The sequence below is a fragment of the Epinephelus moara genome, chromosome 4 (genome assembly GCF_006386435.1).
Source record: "Epinephelus moara isolate mb chromosome 4, YSFRI_EMoa_1.0, whole genome shotgun sequence".
NCBI lineage: Eukaryota > Metazoa > Chordata > Actinopteri > Perciformes > Serranidae > Epinephelus > Epinephelus moara.
Window position 1 is genome coordinate 18,159,978 of NC_065509.1, and position 10,748 is coordinate 18,170,725.

Genomic DNA, 10,748 nt, shown 5'->3' on the forward strand with positions numbered 1-10,748 from the left:
CTCCACTGAGCTCCATTGCCGATCTTGGAGCTCCTTGGCTAGCTTCCAGGTTTCGGGGTGCTTCGTGGCACATTCATATCTTGTCCAAACCCCACGTTCACACCCAGATGCCCTCTCTAGTATTGACGTTTGGCATCAGTGAATTTATTGTCAGTTGGTACTTCGTAGTACCAACATAATTTTGTCATTACCATTAAAAGTACCAAATTCGGTACCCAACACGAAGGGTTGGGCGATATATCTATCGACCCTTTTACTGTTAGCAAACAGTCTGATGTTTTTGGGTGGGTGGGGCTTTGTTGGAGGAAATACAATTCTCCACAAACATTAGCTAGCGCTAGCTAGAAAGTTCTGTTGGCTTGTTTTAGACAATGGATGAAGATGACGTGAGTGGTGCATTCATAAATACTCATTCCCAGTGCCTGAGCGCACTCTGGCACAACCCGGACCGTTCGTAAATTTGGAGTGCTGTCAGAATGTACCATTCACTTATCCAGAGCACCACACTGTCTCAGAGTGGCAGTGCGCCCTCTCGACACTCAAGAGGTCTGAGGAGACGGAGCAGCAGAGCACCGAGCGGACTGAATGTGCGATGAACTTAACTGTTTGCTAATTCATATAGAAATATAACACTCCATTTCTTCAACCAACAGGGCTCTCATTTTAGTGTAGAGCATCAGACTGAATTTACGAGAGCACCATGTCAGGTCACTCCCTCTCCGGGACCCTGAGTTTTACTTGAATAAGTAAACACTAGCGAGACCAGACTGGCCGACCTGTATGCTCTCACTCAGTGGATGGATGATTTGACAGGATGGCTGGCTTTGTGCTTGATTACTATGCCAATCTCACAAAGAAGGACAACACTTGAATGGTTTCCTCCGGTTTGTTTTGCTATCGAAACTACTGTAACGTCACCTAAGCGCTTGGAAGTTAGCATTACAGAGAAATCCAATATTCCTCTTAATACCTCCCCAATTTCTGATGAGGTGGACATGATAACACTTAATACACATAACGTTACTCATCCCGACAACAGTAAATACTTTTTCCCTGTGCACTGCTCACATGAGCATTTTTGGTGATCGCCTCCATCTGGTCCTTTCATCTAATAGTATTTAATCATACTTGTCTTTGTTTTTGTTGACGGGCGGTGGCGGCTGGTATGCAATAAAATGTAAGTTTTGACCCATGACTCCTTCTATTCTGACTCCCAAAAACACAACAAGACCACATTTTAAGACTTCTGTGTAGTCTACAGCCCTGTGGTGGTGAGGCGTGTTCTGCTTCCAGCTAACAAACTGACGCCATTGTGACCTCGGCCCTAAAAGGGTCTTTTATTTCAGTTTTGTGAGATGAGACTATATATTGTCTTAGATTGTGAGTACCGTAAGTGTTGCCTTTTCCTGGTTTGAAAGGCTGCATTATTTTCTAAACTTGCCAGACTGTTGTGGCTGTCCTATTATTTGTCTTTTCCCACTTCGTCATTATATCCACATTACTGATAGTTATTTATCAAAAATCTCATTGTGTATATATTTGAAATGAAAGATGAAAAATACCGTAGTGATATTTGGTTTTCTCCGTATCGCTTAGCCCTGACTGGGGACCGTTAGTAATTTGTAATAATTGCAGTGGTCGTCTATGATGTTACTACTGCCATGTCCGTAATATGTCCAGTGAAAAATACACTGCAAATTACCTATTTTAATTCATTTTTTTTGATGAACATGTGACGTCACGTGATAATATTAGTCCTCTGGTTTTTGGTTTGTTTTCTCCATGCCTCTATTCTGCCTCTTTCCTACCCAAGAATTATAGAGGCTGTGTTAAATGAAAGTTTTGACAGCACTGGAGGTAAATATTCAAGTGGCTCATCTCGTTACACAGCATGGAGACCAACCCCACACAGCAATAAAAGTTAGCATCTCTTAGCATGTCCACTGTCTGTTTTTACTTCTAAGCAGCCATTGCTCTTGTTGTTTAGGAAATGGGCCACACGAAACACAGACGTGGGGGTGTAATTTCTAAATCCAGTGAGGTCCCCTGGTGTTACTAGTCCCATGCAAATAGGGCTTATGTCTGTTATCTGTTCATATTTGGCTTCCATCCATGTGTGGATAAAACCAGGTGGTGTGACTGCACCCCGCTGAGGAAGTATCCATTTTACTCATAAACTACAAGCTACAAAAGTGACAACAAATGGACAATACATGCAGCAATGAAGGGCCACGATCAGGTCATGATCACACGTTATAGCATTAAAGAGAAAATGAACTGTAAGCGTGTCACATTCCAAAGTCCTGTCTCTCTTCAGAGCTTTCATCCACACACACAGCCTCCCTTCATCTTCAGGGATCCAAATATATTAGTGTACTTTTTAAAACCTGTTTCTTCAAGTCCTTTGAGAGCACCTGACCACACAACGGCATGAGCCAGGGGCTTTATCTGTGATCACAAGCAATTTGAAGCTGCATTATCCTGCTCATTATGTACCTAGTTATCCAAACATATTAATCGTTTCACAAGATATCGATTTTAATGATTTTATTACAAGCCGAACTAAATTACAGTGTGAGCTCCTGGGGAAAAAGGAGTTTTGTAGGATTGAAACCACACACACACACACACACACACACACACTAGAGGCCACCATCCTTTTTTTGCCATTTATTAATGTATCGTTTTTCACAGTGTTATTGTAAAAGCCACATTTTATAGTTCTGTCAAAGCCAACGTGGCTCTATTAACAATTCAAATGAATGTGGAGCGAGGACACCAGCACAGAGACACAGAAGCCCATAGATGTTTAAAAGTTAAAGGTTTACTGAAAGCCAGAGGCGTCACAAGACCGAGGCACAAGGCAGAGCTTGAAACAAAAAAACTCTATTGCTAGATTAGCAGGCGACATTAAGATCAGCATAAACTCCCTGTGGGCCTTTGAATGCAACAAGTTACAAGTGTGGTCAAAACCCTGACAGTGATTCTACAACAGATAAATAAACAAAGCAGGTGAGTAGTCTGAAAAGAATCACTAATAACAAGGAAACAGTGTTCTAAAAAGTTGTGATTAGTTTGCCCAATTAATTTTGGGTTAAAGGCAATGGAAACCGAAATCCACAATAGCCTTTTAACTATAAATTGCGGTCTTCTGTTCATAACAGTAAGTTTTGTAAAATTTCCTGATAGTGGATGAAGATAATGTGTCATTTTATTTATTTATTTTTTTTGGTTAGCCTTGGTGAAATCATCTACAGAAATTCCTGCATATGTAGCGGTGATTTCCCCCAAGACCAGTGCAGTATTTTTTCCCAGAAAGCCGTGAATTTTGCAAAACAGCTGGAGTGGAAACCTCTCTTCCCCCAATTCAGCCTCTGCCTTTCCAGAGATCAAATGTCCCTGATGTCCCACACATGGAGATTGATAATGTTACTAACCACAGATAAAGTTAAGCTACAGCCTTTAAAACTGACTTATGAGGGAGGTGTCAACCAAAACTTGATCTGCCACGCCTGCACACGTCTTGAGAAACGGTTTAAACAACAATTCAAACCAGATTTTTTAATAGTTATGAACGTTTATTTTTACTCCAGTTTTTGTGGATGCTTAATGAGACGCTCAACTTCACAATTTCAAGCCAAATTTCCAGTGGCTTTAATGCCAAATTTTATTTCGGTCTCACAAAAGAAAGCTCACTTTTAAAGGTAGTTGATCTCCATGGTAACCTATGCTCCCTGGCTAACTTGCTTCCAGTCAGGTCAGGTGAGGTAAAACAGGGATCAAAATATAGGAAAAGCCTGCTTTTTAACCAATCAGCTCTGTAGAAAATCTTCATAATTCCTCCAGGACTCTTATACAGATGAATTCACTGCGTTCACATTAAAGTGACAAGACGCCTGGAGCACTGGGCATTGTAAAATACAGCATTGGAATCACTACGCTTTCCATGATAATTCATCAGGGATGTAATAAATGTCGGATGAACAGGCCCACTCTTACTATAAAACATGCTTCTAACAAATAGCAGATACTTGACCACAGCCTGTGATGACTGTACTTAAAGATCCCCTCCACTTAAAAATGTGTTTTATCTCCTAGAATGTCACACCTTGTCTTAATGGACTTGTGTCTGTTTGCTCAGTTTGTCACTAGAGGTGAGTTTGCACATTCCTCTACTGAAGGAGGCGAATCTGTGCATTGCCCAAAAATCTGAGATTAAAACATACGCTGGGCAAGCAAGATTATGGAGGCCAATCAATGTCTGGGGGAAAAGACTTTGACATAACACCAGCAAAGACACAACCTCCAGCGCAGAGTGGACTTGTCAGTACAAAGAGCAGAGTTAGCACAGTGAAAGTTTTCATATATGATAGAGTGTGCAATTTTACTGTTGGAAAATGGACCATGGAGCTTCCCTCCACTATCCACCAAAAACCTCATTGTATAGCAGATTATATTTTAGATTTGAAAACCACTAACTTTGTGTCAGCCACTGCCAATTAACCTACAAGCTAACAAGCTAACAAACAACATAAACACATAAAACTACACCTCCTATTCTGATACGCCGGCTAGCTGCTAATTTTTGGCGCACAACAAACTCCTCATCTGAGTCTGAGTTTGACCGAGGTTCAAACATGTATGACTGAATCTCCTCTATGTTTCCCCTGATGCTAATGCTAACCATCTTGAAGCACACTGCTCTTTTATCGGTCAACCTTGCACTAGTCACACATAGCCAGACCCGTCTCCACACTTTGTTTTAAATTTGTGCCAGTGCTGGAGAAAACGTGAAGTGAAAGTGATACCTAGCATGGTGGGCGGAGCTTAAGGGCAGATTCAGAATTTCTCAACAAGGGAGGAAGACTTGGGGCCTGTCCCAATACTCACACTTCCCGTAGAAATACCCACTTGCACTTGGTTGTGCACGTTCACGTTTAGGCTAGTGGTGTCCCAAAACAGAATTGAGGTAGTGGAAGTGGTTTCCAACACTTAAAACCCGCCCTAGATTCCAAGGCTGACCCACACTTTCAACGAAGTGGACAATGAAATTTCCCAGAACACCTTGTAAAGTCAGCAACTTCGGCAAGTTTTGGAAAACAATTTGTTATTATACGATCGGAATGTAGGCTATAAACAACAGATGGTTGGACTAGCGTAAACTCATCAGCAACTCGGTTGAACACAGCGTCAAAATATTTAAACAAATTGACTTAAGCCTAGTTCACATTACACGATTTTCACCGCGATTTTGACATCGCAAAGGATCCTTAGAGCCACCTTGGGTCGGAGGTGAGTCGGCAGGTAGTCTGCCACGACGAGTCCTCATGTGTGAACAAGCCTACGAGCAAGTCGCCCCCTCATCTGTGACTGGGACTGGATATCTGGCATGCTAGAAAACTGGAGAAGTCTGCCACGACTGACAAAGAGCATCAGCCAATGAGAGGCGGGATACATCCCAAGTCAGCACGCAGGAGGATGGAAGAAATGTGAGGAGGACATGCCGCAGGGTTGCCACTTGCCAGGTCCGCTTATTAGCTGCAGCTTTGGGCTTGTTTTTAAAGTACAGTTGCTTATTTGGGCTTGCTCTCTAAATGTCACCTTCCTCGATATATATCTGTCTAATAAGTTATGTAAAGCTATAGTGCATAACTTCTGTCGCCTCCCAGCGGATAATGCGTTACTATGACTAATAAGCCGGCGGCACTTCCATGTACACAGAGTAACACTCGCCACACACCGTGTACACAATGCTACTAGGCTGACCAAACGTCCTCTTTTGCCCGGACATGTCCACTTTTCACATCCTGTCCGGAGCGTCCGGGGGTTTTTATAAACTGATGATAATGTCCGGTTTTCCTTTCCGAACCCGACAGTCATTCTGTTTTGTTATGTCTGAAACCAAACCGAGTCCGTGTGTTTGTGTCACAAAGTTGTTATAGTTACAGGCTATTTAACAGGCCGGGCATGCGCCGTGGGTGCTCTGCGGAGAGGGAGACCTCTGTGTTTGAGACCGGAGCAGGCGGCAGGAGGTCCGAGGCTTCCAGCGAGGGGAGAGGGAGAAATATAACAAAATAAGATAAAATAGGAAAAACCTGTCTCCCTCTTTTATTTTATTTTCAGCGTTTAATCAAGGCGGAGGCGGGCGGCGGGATGTCCGAGGCTTCCAGAGGGGAGAGGGAGAAACAAACAGCCAATGTGCGTGTGTGTTATGTTCAGGTGTTGTCACGTAAATAACAGTGCCCAAGCAATAAACAGGACAGATAATAGGATTTGATTTATTTTTACACTACATTTTCACTGAAAGCTGACCGAATCCGACCCGAGCCTGAATACAATTTATACATTTTTGTCCGAACCCGGCCCGACCCGTCGGGTAGGCCTACCGTCGGGACCCGTCGGGCTCGGATCGGGTAGCCACACTTTAGTGTGTGTATGTGTCCCCTATCTATAGGGGGCCTATCTGAATTTCTGTCTTTGAGAGATATTATTTTGTAATATAACTGAATTTTCTATCCATACATATAAACTTTAAATATATTAAAATGATAAGGCATCTTTGAGTAAACTGCGGGTATCATTTAAGTAGGCTATCTCGTGGCCGGGCCGAGTGTCCTCTTTTTTGGAAATCAAAATACGGTCACCCTAAATGCTACACAACGTGGCGAACACCAGGCTGCTAACATTACATTACGTTCATAGCACCTTTTCCAAGAAAATAATAAAGTACTAGGTCCAGTACATGTAACAGCAACACATACTACTCATAATATAATTATAAACCAAGTCACTTACTTATCCAACAGCAGCAAGGCAACATCCGTGTCTGCCCTCAGCCCAATTTCTTCCTTCAGGGCTCTCCACCGAGGAAAAGCGACGCCAATACAAATCCTTGTTTGCCTTCTCTGTCAGGCACTTTCCTTCTTTGCTAACAGACCTTCAGCCGAATGTCCAGGCTTTTTCTTTGTGGTAGGATCCACTTCTGAACCGTGCCTCGGCCGCTTCTCCGCCATGTTGCTTTCTCTTTCTACCTGCGCTCTACCTCTTGCTATGAGACTCTCCGCTCTTCCTCCCCCTGCCCTTCATTTCCTGTGCGCCAGCGCGGGAATGTCGCCGGTCTACACGCAAACTAAAAATGATATATATTGAAAAATACCACGAGATGTTAGAGGAGCCGATCGGCTTAATCAGCATTGTGTCATCTCCTCTAGTAGTGGCTTGGGTGAAATGGACATTTATGGACCTGTAGAAGTTACGCACTATAGCTTTAAATGCATGATAGTATGTCAGACTGCAGTCGCTTCTTTTGGGCTTGTTTCCATAGCCCTGATTGCTTGTTTCTCTCCCAAGATCTGGCAACACTGACAAGGCGGCCGGCAAGCAACAACAACAATGGTGGCGTCCACATGATCACGGGGAGCGCGTTGTTTGGACCCAGGATAATAAAGAATATCCACGCCTTTACGATGTGTCGTCTCCAAGTTTGGTGACATCACCGCATTATCTGGGGCTTTGTCGGCGAGGGCTCAGTGGAGAAATCTTGTGGTGTGCACACACAGGTCGTAACGCAGTTGGCGAGATTCCCGCTGACAGAAACACGTCGCCAGGTATGAACACTCAAAAGATTACGATAGTCTCTGCGACGCAAAATAAGGGTGAAAATCGTGTAATGTGAACTAGGCTTTACCCGAACAAAATGGATCAGAACTAGAAGAAATCGTAGGCGCCTCCTGTTTTCAGCATTTCTTCTCCGTTGATTCATCAGACACCACTACACAAGCGCTGGAGCCGGCATTTTGAAACCTGAGTGACTACCGGTATCTTGCGTTGAAGTGATGTCTCATTTCTTAGGGAAAGATCTCTACCCTAATATTTCTCACTTCCCTCATCAAGGGTTATCTCGCAAACGAGGGCACTTAATACCAAGAGGAAGATTTAAGGGTAGAAATGGGACTGGGCCTTGATCTGCTTCCAGCCCCTTTTCAGAGTTTTTTAAAAACAGTGTATGTCGTAAAATAATGTTAAACAAAATATTAATCAAAGCAACGTATTAAAACATGTCTAGAGGGTCTAGAGAGTTTTTCATAGTTTTCTCTACAGTGATTGGTCCACTGCAGAGGCAGCTAATGCCCCCTATGCCCTAATGATGGGCAGTAATAGAGAGTGTAACATGTTTTTGTTGATTAAATAAATCACAGAGGGTTTTGTTGTTTTCGTTGTTGTTATTCCTGGCTTTTCCCACTAGGTGTCCACTTCAGTGCTGCCAGACTCACTTTTCAATCATCTGGCTTCATTGAGCCCGACATTGTGATCCTAGCAGCCAGCTCTGTTGGTGTTGTCAGATACAGCTCTGAGGCCATTTACATGAAAAAGACTGGGGAGGGTAACAATCACATGCAGCATTAACGGATTGAATTATTGATCCTCTCGTGAAAAATATTGTTGTCTCAGCAGCTAGAGAAATAATATGATTCAAGATGAGCACATTAAAACAGAACAACAATAATAGTTAAAATTAATAGCATCTCTGATGCAGAAGTAGGGAGTTATTGGAGAGCTGCTGCACATCGGGTAAATGTGTATTTTTTGAGTGTTTTTCTTCAGAGGACAATGGAAAGTGTTTAGAAAACACTGTCAAGGTCTTAATACTCTATTAAATAGTCTCCATTGCTTTACAGTGCAGCTGAAATGATTCTTTATTGATATACAGTCATGGTCATCAGAATCTCAGGCAGTTTATCTTCTTCACTGTTCTGCTGACTCTCCTGCCGGCCTGTCTTGTTTATTTATCTTTTCCTTCTCGCATCTCCTGCTTGACATTTTCCCTTTAATCTTGACTGTACAGTATTTGACAGATCTGAGCTTTGTCGTCCACGTACAGTACTGTATGTGCTTTTCTTTCCGTCTTCTTGGTGTTCTGCTTTTCTACTCCTCCGTGCATCCTGTCGCCTGTGTCGCTTTGTACCTTTATGTTTCACGACTAGTGTTTTTATCGTTTTTACCACACGTCATTTTAATGTACTGTTTAACATCTGGCCGGCGACAACTGAAAAGATTTGCCATTTAGGTCTTTAGGTAACTCTGGCTCATTTACATTTTTATTGTTCATTTATGGCCATTATCCGTAACTAAGAAGATAAGAAGTTCTAATAAATCACATCCAGGTATTGAATTCTTCTGTAGCAAACAAAATGATTTTCCTGTCAGCCTATCCTTATTTTGTGGGATAAAAATACTTCAAAGTAAAGTGCAGTTTGAAATCAATCAACCAAGAGACTCAATCATTCTCAAATATCTTCACTATTGCATCCTAAAAAGTATTTTGTGTAGTCAGTTCCTCCTGTTTTAAATGTTCTACCCTCACGGGTGTTGTGTGCAGTAATATTTATTGATTGAACATTATCAGGCAGGCTGCTTTTTGTCCTCTTTTCCCTGTTCTCACTTTACACTTAATAGTTCTCTGATCCTCTCATGTGACTGCTTCCTTGATAAATGTTGTCAATTATAGTATTTTCCCACTAATTAATTTCCCCCATGCGTGCAAGTGAATTTGGACTTCAAGTACAGCAGTTTTAAACTTCAGCAATAAACTGAATTTCAACACCATTCAGTGTTTTTAAGCCTGCATTTTGACATTGTGATTCTCACACTCACTCCTAAGGCATAAATATTATTCTCCGGCATGCTTTTGAACTAACCCATCCACCAGTCGCCTCAGGCACAACATTCATCTGTTTGCGACTGAGCTGACACTCTCCTTGAGAGAAAAAGTGTCCTTGTGAGTATGAATGACTCGCCCGTACCCACCTGTAAAACTGCAACACACCTCATGTGTTGCTTTTGTGCCCTGCAACTTTAGGCTTTAAAGGGTAAGACCGCTTTTAGATGCTCGTGCAATGTTCGTTTTTGTTGTTGGTTTGTTTGTGATGTTATTGACTGTCTTGCTGCTTTCAGTCAAAGTTTGCTTTATTAAAAAAAATATATACATACACATATAGCTCGCAGGTTCATTGATCCTCGTTACAACACAAGGTGTGTTTCAGCTGCATTGTATTCTGCAGGTTTGCATCAGTGTCTCTGCTTCCTCATATTTTCTGCTGTAGTCTTAGATGTCAGTGGGAAAAAAATGGCAGCTCCATAGCATCGACCCTTTGCTCTTCAGTTGTGACACTTGTTAACAGTGGAGACTTTACTTTGGATAATGAAGTGGTCTCTAGTGGGCCATGAACAGTCGTATATATGCTGGTTTCCGTTCCAAACACTACATTTGATTTAATTGATTAGCAAGTTCAAAAGAGGTGTGAGTACTGAGAGAATAGTTGCAATAAATAACCTCTATTCAGACCCGGACTGGTCACCTTTTTTTTTTCTTTTTTCTTTTGTGTATTTTTAAATGCAATTAAAACTAGCGTAGGCAGGTTTATTTTGGCGTCATTGGGCAAAATTCTCATAATAACCTTTCATTATATTGTAATTCAAGTGGTCCGAGAGAACACTAGACTTCTACACCTCCTCTTGACTCTGTGTTCAGGCTTTAGAAAATCACAGGTTATTTCAGACAGAGGGCTTTCCTATTTGCACATGTGTGTGCATGTTCCTTCAGATGGTGCAAGTCTGATTCAATGGCAGAGAGTCCTGCAGAGAAGTTGCTATTCCTGCATTGGTAACAACTGCCCACACTGCCAAAAAAAGATGGAGTAATCAAAAAAGGAATCTAAAAGAGAGTCTGACAGTAAATGAAATAAAAC